Here is a 10,491-nt window from a genome sequence, read left to right on the forward strand (position 1 = left end):
GGGTGGCACGCAAGGCCAGAGCTCGGTAAGACAAGGGTGCTTGTCACGTGTGTGAAGAGCGTCCGAGCCCGACGAGCCCCAAAGGGGCTGGCCCAGCTCCAGCCGAGGAGCCAAGCCCTGACGCAGGCGTCAGGGCCCCCGGGTGGCCCAGGGAAGGGGAGGGCGACGGGGACCCCGCCTGCATCCCACCCCGGCCTCCAGCAGCCCTGCCCTGGGGACCCAACTTGCTTCCAGGCCTCACGGTTTTGAGGGCACACGACACCCCCAGCCACCTGAGGGAAGCCTCTGCCCAGGGGAGACGTGGCAAGGTCATGGGCGGGGCTGGCAGGGGAGGCGGGAGGTCTTGGTCGGCCGAGGCCGGCGCTGGGCCAGGCTCCCCTTCCTTTGTAACCCTTTTGGGGCTGCAGTGCTCATTACCTCCCCTCCGCTAGGGCGAGGGACTCCAGCCTTGAAACCCACAACTACTGTGCCCCGCTTGGGGCCCTCTTCTCTCCAGACAAGGGGGTCTTGGCGGGGTGGGGGTGGGGGGCGAGTAAAAGCAGCCCACGGGACTGAGCGCCCGCTGGGCACCGGGCTCTGTGCCTAGAGCCTCACCCTCTGAGGTGGGTGTGCAGTGATGCCCATCTGACAGAGGAGGAAACTGAGGCTCGCGGGGCCAGGGGCCAGACGCCGGCATGCTGACTCCCGAGGCCCTGTGCTGGATCACGGTGATGTCGGGACGGTGGCGACATCGGGTGAGGACTGTGTCCCGAGAAAGGCAAAGACGTGGTCTGATCCCAAGGCCGCCTCTCAGGCAGCGGGAACCACAAGCATTTCGTTTCCAAGCGCAGCAAACCCTGGAGGCCACTGTGCGTCCCACCAAGTGCTGCGGTGACCTGGAACTCTCGGCCTAGCGGAGGAGGCAGAGAGTGGGTAGGTGGCCCCGGTGCAGGCGGTCAGGGCTACAGAGCTGCAGGAGAGCAAGGGAGGGCCCAGTGTCTGTGGGCTGGGGTGCTTCGGGGACAGCTCGACCCAGGAAGTGCTACCAAAGCTGGGTTTTGAATGCTGAATGGGAGTTTTTCTCCGAGGAGAAGCGTTCCAAGTGGAGGAGACAGTATATGAGAAAGCGTGAGGTCTGCGAGAGCGTGCTGAACGCCAAGTGCGTCGAGGGGCTCGTGCATCAGGAGGGGAAGTCGAGGGGGAGCCCCGTGTGTATGGCAGTGGCAGAGACAGGATCCACTGTCCCGGCCCCAGCTCCCCCGCCATCCTGGGGCCCCTCCCGTCTATTTGCAAACATCCCCTAGAGGCCTCTCACTGCGGACCGGAGGTGGTGCGGGACCGGCACCCACTCGGCGGGGGCCAGAACTCCCGAGGCCAAGACAGCAGGCACTTCCTGGCTCTGGGCTCAGATCCCGGGGGAGGCTGGGAGGGGCACCCAGGGTGGCATTCCAACTCCTACTACACAATTTGTCCATTTCCTGCCCTGGCTGCAAATTTCAACCATTCCCTCACAGGCCATCTCCGGCCTCTGCCCACTGCCTGGCCCTGCATTGACCCTGGAACCGGCCAGGCCCTCAACCAGCATCCTGATGTGGGCACGGGTGCCAAGCCAGAGTGGTGGGGAGACTGGGGTCTCACGCGGTCTGTGCCTCCCCGGGCCACGTGCCTGGCCACGGTGCCACCTGCTTTTGGCCATGTGGGGCTGTTGCTAGAGGCCCTCTAAGGTAAGAGGCGCCGGCCAGAGGTGGGACGTGGGCTCCTGCCACCTGCTGAGGGTGGGCCTCTACCTGTTAACCCTGAAAGCGTGGTCCTTCCTCTCGGGGAGGGGGGCCTTGAGGGGGGCCCGGGCCCGAGGCGTCAGCGTTCCAGGTCCAGCATTCAGATGCCCAGCACCCCACTCCCCGGCAGGCCGACCTAAACAGGTCCCGGGAGATCTGGCAGGGATCCTTCTGGAAACTTGAGAGAGCAGAGCACTACATCTCTGCGGGGACCCTCTCTAAGCTCAAAGATTGCCCCGCCCTTAAGAGCATTATCCTGGAGACCAGGTGAGGGCGTCCGGCCTCCCTTGCAGCTAGAACGCAGTCCTGCGAGCTGGGCCCTGCACGTCTGGGCCCCGAGCAAGTCTTCTGGGGAAGCTGGGAGCCCCGGGGACCCCCTCCTGAGGGCCTGCCAGCAGCCCAAGGCCTTTGGGGTGCGTTCAAGTCCTGCCCACAGAGTCTGGGGGCTACCCTTAATAAGTGATCCTTAACGAGTGTCCTTGGGCATAAACTAGCTGAAATGGGGCCTGCTGCTGGCAGCCAAGAATTTAACCCAGGCTGACGCCGGACGGGAAGCTAGGTGCCGGGGCCGACGGGCACTCTGTGGATGGTGGCAGCCTTGTATGGTGCCCACCCAGCCTGGAGACCGCCCCCCCCTCCCCGCCCGCTCAGCTCCCATTTCCTGGCCCCAGCCTGGGCCTGCCAGGAAGGACCCTTCCCCGATGCCCTAGTGGGGTCGATCTCTCTTCATCCCCAGAAGCAGGCACCCAGCTGAGCCCCTAGGGATGGGAGCGGAAGACCCCTGCCTCCCAAACCCCGTGTTGAGAACGGCAGGCCCTGGGAGGTCCCCGGCGCCGTGACAAACCCCAGGAGAACCCTCGGGGGTTCAGGCCCCCCCGAGCTGGGCCAGACCTCCAGCTCCCAGTTACAGCCCCAGAGCATGCTTCCGGGGCCTGAGGAAAGGCTGTCAGCGGACACGTCCCATCTGGGGACACCCGTGATCCGGCCGGGACGGCAGGGTCCCAAGCGTGCCCCGCGGTCACCTCACGCTGGAGTTTGCACGCAGGCCCAAAGGATCCGGCCATGTCTCTAATCGGGGGATACCATGGCTCTCCGTGTGATGTGAGCCCACTGACCACCAACCAGCGACCTCGTCCTGTGGCCTGGCTGACCGTGGGGGAGGATCCGCTGAGAAGGTGCCCCGAGAGGGAGGGGAGAGTCCCCCAGCCTGCTGCTCCCGCTGCCAAACCAGTGAGCAGCCATCTGTGCGGCATGGGGGCTCCAGGAAGGGCACAGAATGCCACGCGGATGCAGACCCTGGGGGCCACCCCGCCAAGGGGGAGCCAGGAGAACACAGGGTGTGATGTGGGGCCAAGCTCACATAAAGGGTGTGTTCATCCAGGCCGCGTGGGGCTGGGCGCCCTCCAGCCCAAGCTGTGAACCCAGACAGATTTTCCATGCTGGGGCCCAGGGCCCCCGCCAGCCTGCTGTTAATAAAAAGTCACAAGGCTCAGCCAGAGCAGCTCGGAGAGACGGGACGGCCTTCCAACACATTCTAGCTCAGTGATTTAATGGCAGAGCCGGCGTGCACTATTTATGTAATAAATCCATCCATTTGGGGGTTTTAGTATGTCAGAGGAGGCTCCTCCCCAACCCCACCCCCCCCCCCCCCAAACACAGAATCCTGAGAAAATCTCATTTCACAGGTTCCCATGAAGCCAGGTGCAAAGCAGCCGTGGCCGGCGTGGAGCCCGACTCCGGGAACATCGCTGCTGGCAGCCGGAGGGACAGCACAAGGCAGGGCTTTCTGGGTGTGGCCGCCCTCGGGCAGGCAGGTGGCTCTCTGCTTCCCGGGAGAGGCGCCCCCCCCCCCCACCGCCTGACCCCGCTCTGGGGGGAGGGGGTCGGCCCCTCCGGGCAGGGGCTCCATCCCAGCCGAGAAGGTCCTAATCCGACTTGCTCACCGGCGACCGCACTCCTGCAGACTTAGGCACTGAGGCAGATGCTTCGGGCACAGGCTTAAAACCCGCCTCCGAGCTAGACATTCAGCTAAGGTTCATGGACCGAATTTCAACTCCAACATCGGAGCAGACCCTGGTAATCTGACGGACGCAACTCAAACAGCCGGATTACACCCCAATCTGCCCCAGGCAGCAAACCAAAGACCTCTTAGTACTTGGCTTGCAGGTGCGGGCAGAGGGCGCGAGGAAACGCCCTCTTGCAAGACACCAAAGCCCCTGAGGCGGGTTGAGCTCCAGGCCCCAGCGGGTGGGGACAGGCGACTGCCCCCGAGTCTGCCAAGCAGCCCCCTCCTCCATCGGCCGCCGTGATAGGCGGTCAGTTTGCTGCGAGGCGGGAACCGGGAGTCCCTGCACGGTGGCGGGCTGGTCACACACAGGGCCCCCCAGGCCCCACACCCACCCCGAGAGTGAGGTTATGGTTCCCCGGGGCGGACAAGGGCACACGAGAGCCTGGGGGTGTTGAGGGGTTTGCCAAGGCGCCCCAGCCGGAAAGGGAGAGACGGCACTCAGCCCACCGCCCACCGGGGGAGCCCACTGGGCCCTGCCTGCTCTCCTCTGCTCCCGCAGGGCCCTGGGCCCGGGAGGGCGTGGGGGAGTCTCAGCAGGCCCACCCCGTGACCCCGCTGTGCAGAGGCGACAGGCAGACGTGGGCCCTGCCGATGACCGACGAGGGCCCTGACCTCATGCGTGCCCCAAGAGGCACGACCAAGCGGGCCAGCTCTGCCCCGAGCCCCGAGCCCACCGACCGGCACCTCGTACCTGGGTCAGCGCCGCGATGCGCTGTCGGTCATCTGCCTCCCGGGGCCGCCAGCGCCGTCAGTCGGTAGCGAACACAACTCGCCTCTAATAAAACAAATCATCTGAGGCTGGGGAAGCCACAAGAGGAAACAGCTGTGTGCTCTTGGCTGCGAACACGTGTTTCTATGCCCATCTCCCCGCTCCCCGCTCTGCTTCTGCGGAATTCCGGATTCTTGGCCATTTTCTGACGGCAGAGCATTCTGTGCTGTGGAGAGCGGTTCCGAGGCCTCGCGCACATCGCCTGGTCACACGCAGGCAGAAGCCGGATCCGCAGGCCACGCTCAGTGCCCTCTGTGTGGGTGCGGAAAAGTGAGCCGTGGACCCTGACCCGAGCGTACCCCACAAAGGCCGTCCCGGCCACAGATACCGACAACGCCCAAGGTGAAATGTCTCCTGTGCACAAAGGCGTCGGCCAGGACATTCAGATCGGCCCTGTCCATAATTGTCACAAATCGGGACACATCAAATATCCACCAGTAGGAGAAAAGAAAAACAATCTGGACGGCGGGGGGGGGGGTGGGCGCCTGGGTGGCTCAGTCGGTTGAGCATCCGACTTCGGCTCAGGTCACGATCTCGCGGTCCGTGGGTTCGAGCCCCGCGTCGGGCTCTGTGCTGACGGCTCAGAGCCTGGAGCCTGTTTCCGATTCTGTGTCTCCCTCTCTCTGCCCCTCCCCCGTTCATGCTCTGTCTCTCTCTGTCTCAAAAATAAATAAAAACCGTTTAAAAAAAATTAAAAAAAAAGAAAGAAAGAAAAACAATCTGGGGAACGCAGCGGGACCCTCATGAGAACGACAGACTGACCTGCTGATAAATTCAACGACACAGGTGACTCTCAGGGAGCGAAAGCTGCAAACCAAGAGCACACGCAGTGTCTGCATCCGTTGCCGGGAATTCTGGAGCAGAGAGCATGGGTCTGCGCTCGCCGGGGCCAGAATAGCAGCTCTCCTGACGGGGGACTGGTCCCGGGGTGCAAGGAAGTCTCCTGGGTGTCAGGGGATGCCCCACACTTTGGGAGCTGGGTACCCAGGTGTGTACGTGTAAGAGGGCACGAAGCTTCGCACACGGCTTCGTGCATTCCAGCAGAGTCCCATGGAAAGACGGGTAAATGCTTGAGGAGCGTCAGCCCTCCCGCACCCTGACCTCCTTCAGCTGAGCTTTACGTCCTCAAGGCAGGAGCCAGAGGCGGGTCCTGCAGAGGGAAAGTTGTCTCCACCCACCCACCTGTGGCAGCAGAGAGGTGGTTAGGGGGCTGTGTGCTCGGACCAGGTGAAGACAGGTGCCTACTTCGGCCCCAGGACCACTGTGTTGCGGCGGGTCTTAGAAGTGGAGACGCCGAGATCTGAGCCCGCGGGCTCCAGCCTGATGTCCGGGTGGAAGGGTGTCAGGCCCACGGCGCCAGGCAGGTTCCCTCGGGAGTCGCCGACCCTGGGGAGAAAAGGCAGAGTCCAGAGCCTCCCCGAGGACCGCATCCCATCGCCACACGCCTCCACCAATAACAGCACCACGGCTGCGGGCCTCACCTCCGCCGTCACCTCGACCTCCGCCACCTCCTCCATCACCACCTCCGCCGCCACCGCCATCGTCTCGGTCATCCCTGCAACTGTCGCACCACTACCCCCATCCCCTCGTCACCATTGCAACCCCTCTGAGCCCATTCCCTTCGCTGCTAAGATCTATCTGGCATCCGGAGTCCCGAGGCAAGTGACGAGCCCTGCAGTCCAACATGGGTCTTCAGACTCCGACCACAGGGCTCTTGCCCGTCTGCCCTCGGTCCCACGGCCCCACCAGCTCCCTCCACAGCCTCGTTCCGAGATGCTGAGATGTGTCCCCTGGAATCCCAGCTAAAAGTCATGCTGAGATCCTGTTTTCAAAGCTCCGTGCAATCACGCAGATCTGGACATCCTACCCTCTTCCTCACGCACCCAAAAGCGTTAACCTGAAGGCAATCCCGTGAGTTGTGCCGAGTACCAGGGCTCTCCTCGGAACCAACATGGCGGCACCCCGTCTCAGCACCCTGAACTCAAGCCTCCCCCGTTGGAAGTCTGCTGGGGGGAACTGCCCCCCCCAAAGAATGGCTACCACCGACGCAACAGCCGTGCCCTCGGCAGGCACAGAGCAGAAACCTCCCCCAGGACTCGACAGCCAGGCAGAGCTACCGTCCAACAGGGTAACACTCGTCACACGTGCTACTTACCTGTCAATTAAGGGTGAGTGACGCTTTGGGCACTCAGAACCTCGGTCACACGGGCCACGCTTTCAGGCGCCTGGTGGAGACGGGCAGCCGGTGGCTGACATATTGGACGGAGGCTCCGTCCATGGGATATGGAGCACACCTGTCACCTCAGAAAGCCTGTTGGACTTTGTGGAGGTGTGGAGGTGACAAGCCCCGGTCAGCACTGCCTCAGGATCCAGAGCCGAGGGTCCGGAACCCGTGCAAGTGTCCTGGGGGAGGTGGGGCAGAACCAAGCACCCCAGACGGGGTGGCTGTGGGCAGCACATATCTGCCCCCCGCGGCCCTGGAGGCTGGAAGCCCCAGAGGAAGGGGTCTGCCGGCCACTCCCTTCCGATGCCGTGAGGGACAGTCTGCTGGATGTCCCTCTCCAGCCTCGACTGGCTGCTGGCCGTCCTTGACGCTCCTTGGCCTGCAGGTGGCGATGCCGATCCCCTCCGCCACTGCCACGTGGCCTCCCGCGCGCGTGTCCGCGTCCCTCTTCTGTGATGACACCAGCGTGGCCTCAACCATCACGTCTGCAGAGTCCCTACTTCCAAGTAAAGCCACTTACACAGGGTCCAGGGGGACATGAGTTCTGGGGGGGGGGCGCTGCCTGACCCAGCAGGCCCCCGCCCCTCCACCCTGCAGCTCCTCGTGCCCCCATCACCATCCGCACTCTTTCATGGAGACCCACCTGCTGACCGTCTGTCTCTACTCCTAGGGCACGGCTCCCGCGTGGGCGCCTGGCCTTATCAACACCGCTCGGCAGGAACCCGGCCCACGGGACACGCTCAACAAGCACCTGCTGAAGGGACGGGCGAGTAACGCAGGGGCCGCAGTGGAGATCAGATTCCAGATTCGCTAGAAGGCCTAGGTGGCGTTGCGCACCCCAAACAAAGCATTCCGGATCCGGGCGGATGATCAGGGAAAGATCAGCCTGGGTCGGAGGCCGGCATCTGCTGGGTGAGGCAGTCAGCCGTTCACTGCCCTGAGCCCCCGTTTCCTCATCTCTACAACAAGCCGGGAGGCTCGCCCCTGCAGGCTGACCTGGGGGTGGGCAAAAGGATGGCCAGGGTCGGGCCCGATGGAGCATCACCCCGGTCTCCAAGATGGCCTTGGGCGAGGAAGGGTCTTGAGGAAGGGGCTGTCTGCGCTCAGAAGCCCGTGAGTGCCGCACCAAGTGATGGCGTGGCCGTGTCGACCAGTCCTGGGGAATCGGCTCCAGGGAGCCACTTGTCCGACGTGGTGGCCGGGAGCCACGGCACAGAGCTGAAGTCTGGGGACCTTGCCGCTCCCGCCTGCCCCCAGAGACCCGGGGGGGGGGGAGGGGGGGCTGGGGTGGGAGGGAACCGGGGAGAAGGCAGCTGGCGGCCCAGGGAGCTTCTGGAAGGGAGCCACTCTGGAGTGGCGCTGGGCCTCTTTACGCGGCCCGCCCAGGCCGGGGCCCGTACTCCTCCTCCCCCGGAGAGGAGGAAGGCCAGGGGGCTGGTGGCAAACCGTCCTGGCAGCTCCCCAGGGGCTCCTGGACAGGCTCGAGTTTCCAAGGAGCATAAACTGTCTTACAAATTAAGATGGCAACTCCGATGACTGAGAACATTAAAAATAGCTCTGCTTGCTTAGCCCCTCCTCAGGGTTCTGTGGGAAAGAGTCCGTCAGCTGGACGGCTGACCCCACGGGCCTCACGCAGACGCGGGGCCGGCCCAGCTCCTGGAGAAAGCGTGGGAGGAGCTGCAGGCCTGGGTGCCCCGTGGGCGGTGAGCGGCCAGGCGGCCCACCCTGCAGCGTCCCTGGTGACAGGAGGGGACACCGCTCAAAGAGCGTGTTGCCACGGCGTCTGCCCCGGGGGACCGGTCACAGCCCCTCTGGCCCCTCTTTGTGTCACTTCCTCTCCTACAGCTGCCTCTTCCCAGCCTGCCGTGCGCAAGAAGGAATCCTTTGGCCCCACTCGAACGTTAAGAAGGGACATGTTAATACACAAGTCCTAGCGCGTGCCTAACAAGGACGTAACCGAGTCAGGGTGCCTTTGGCTCAAGTACGGAAGAGCTGACTTGAAATGGCTTTAAAGCGTGCTGTGTCGCGTGACAGGAAGTCTGGGCTGGGGCACTCAGCGATTATGTGACATCACAGGACTTGGGATCCCTCCTCTTCTCTGCTCGGTCGTCCTCACTTGGCCTCAGTTCTCAGAATTGGTCTTCGTGTTTGTAAGATGACTGCCATGGCTCCGGGCATCACATCCCCATCCACCAACCTCCAAAGACGCCCCTGCCTTGTGCCTCTTTGTAAGAGCCAGGAATATATTCTCAGGGACCCTCTAAAGTCTCATTGCCAGAATAATTACAAGAAGTTGTCTCTTTGTGCTAAAGGGAACATGTCTTCCTTTCGTAGTACAAAGAAAATTTAATATACTTTTCTAAAGAAACCCTCTTGTCAGTGGAGTGCGGGATGTGGACCCCAGAGCCGTGGGCTCGGTCCTCCCAGAGCAATCCCAGGCTTTGCCGGAAAGGTCCAGGACAAGGTGGGCCCGGGACAGCCAGCACCGCGTACGAGAACCCACCAAACCCCCGGATCCCAAGGAAGACTTTTCTCTCCTCAGTGCCCGCCCCCCCCCCCCCCACCCGGCTGGCACTCCAGCACGGAGGGTTCCAGAGGGCGAGGCCTTTTCCCCTCACCGGCTGCAGGGTCCTTCCAAGGAACACAAACGGGCATCTTGCCCCACGAGGCCCGGCCCTGTGTCAGCTCACGGGCTCCGCTGTCCCTCGCCACTCTAGCGAATCCGGAACTCAGCGGCCTGACGTGACAGGAGTTTACTACGGATGGCTCACTCGAGGCCCCCGGATGCTCCGCGACCCGGGGATCACTCAGGACCCCAGACTCCAGAGGGAGGAGGGCCCCCCCCCCCCGCGGGCGCCTTCCTTCCCCACCCCTCCGTCCTTCGTGGGGACTCGGGTCCCGGGGGCACTCCGTGACTCCACGCCGTAAAGCCACAAGCCGGCGTGCAGAGCGGCCCTGTCTCCTGATGGACCCTGGCGGTGGGCTTGGATCCGCGGGCCGTGATGGCAGCAGGAAGCATCCAGGCCCCCCCCCCCCCCCGTGAGGAGCGTCACTCCAGCGGCAAGGGGTTTGTAGGGAGGAGGCCCTGTCCGCGGAGCCCGTCCCGCTCTGTCCAGGCCCCCTGGTCCGGCCCGGCTGGACCAGCTCGCGGGACTGGGACAAAGACCGAAGCCGTGTGGCTGTTTCTGTCACGTTAAAGCACAACATTAATTCAGCCATGTCTCCTGACCTCGAAATGTCTGAGGAGCAGAGCTCTTCGAGATGAATTATTCATATCTGGGGGACCCATTCTCCCAACATGTGGGAAAATACATTGGGTTTTCCTCCTAAAATGGGGCTGTTCCACCTGAGGGGCTTGCGGAGAAAGAGGCTTTCCCGGCAGACCCCCCCCACCCCCCACCATGGTCTCCCCTGCGGGTCACGACCCCCGACGCGGGCCTGGCCCAACGGATGACCGATCGGGTCTGGATCGATGGCAGGCACGCGTGGATGGAAGTCTGCAGGAAGCTGTGCTGGGTCTTGTACCCCGGCCAGAGGCCAGCTGGGGGAGCGGGGACACGGGCGGGGAGGGAGCGCTCACGCCCAGCACCCCCGGGTGTCGGCCTGCTCTGTGGCCTCCTCACCACCCCCCCCCCCAACACCCGCATTCATAAGCTGTTTGCTGAGCCAGACG

At 63.6% G+C, this 10,491-nt stretch overlaps 1 protein-coding gene across 5 annotated transcripts in view; it reads right to left on the reverse strand.

Annotated features, from left to right (window-relative positions):
• The window catches only part of LOC123589132 (serine/arginine repetitive matrix protein 1-like), a 56,365-nt gene extending 51,342 nt beyond the window's left edge, over nt 1-5,023 (reverse strand). For all 5 annotated transcript variants that reach the window (XR_006708176.1, XM_045460796.1, XM_045460795.1 and 2 more), the window contains exon 1: nt 4,517-5,023. The gene's annotated coding sequence lies outside the window, so the exon portion shown is untranslated. The remainder of the gene's footprint in view (nt 1-4,516) is intronic.
• Nucleotides 5,024-10,491: the final 5,468 nt, after the last annotated feature.

Source organism: Leopardus geoffroyi, chromosome E3 (genome assembly GCF_018350155.1).
Source record: "Leopardus geoffroyi isolate Oge1 chromosome E3, O.geoffroyi_Oge1_pat1.0, whole genome shotgun sequence".
Taxonomy (NCBI): Eukaryota; Metazoa; Chordata; class Mammalia; order Carnivora; family Felidae; genus Leopardus; species Leopardus geoffroyi.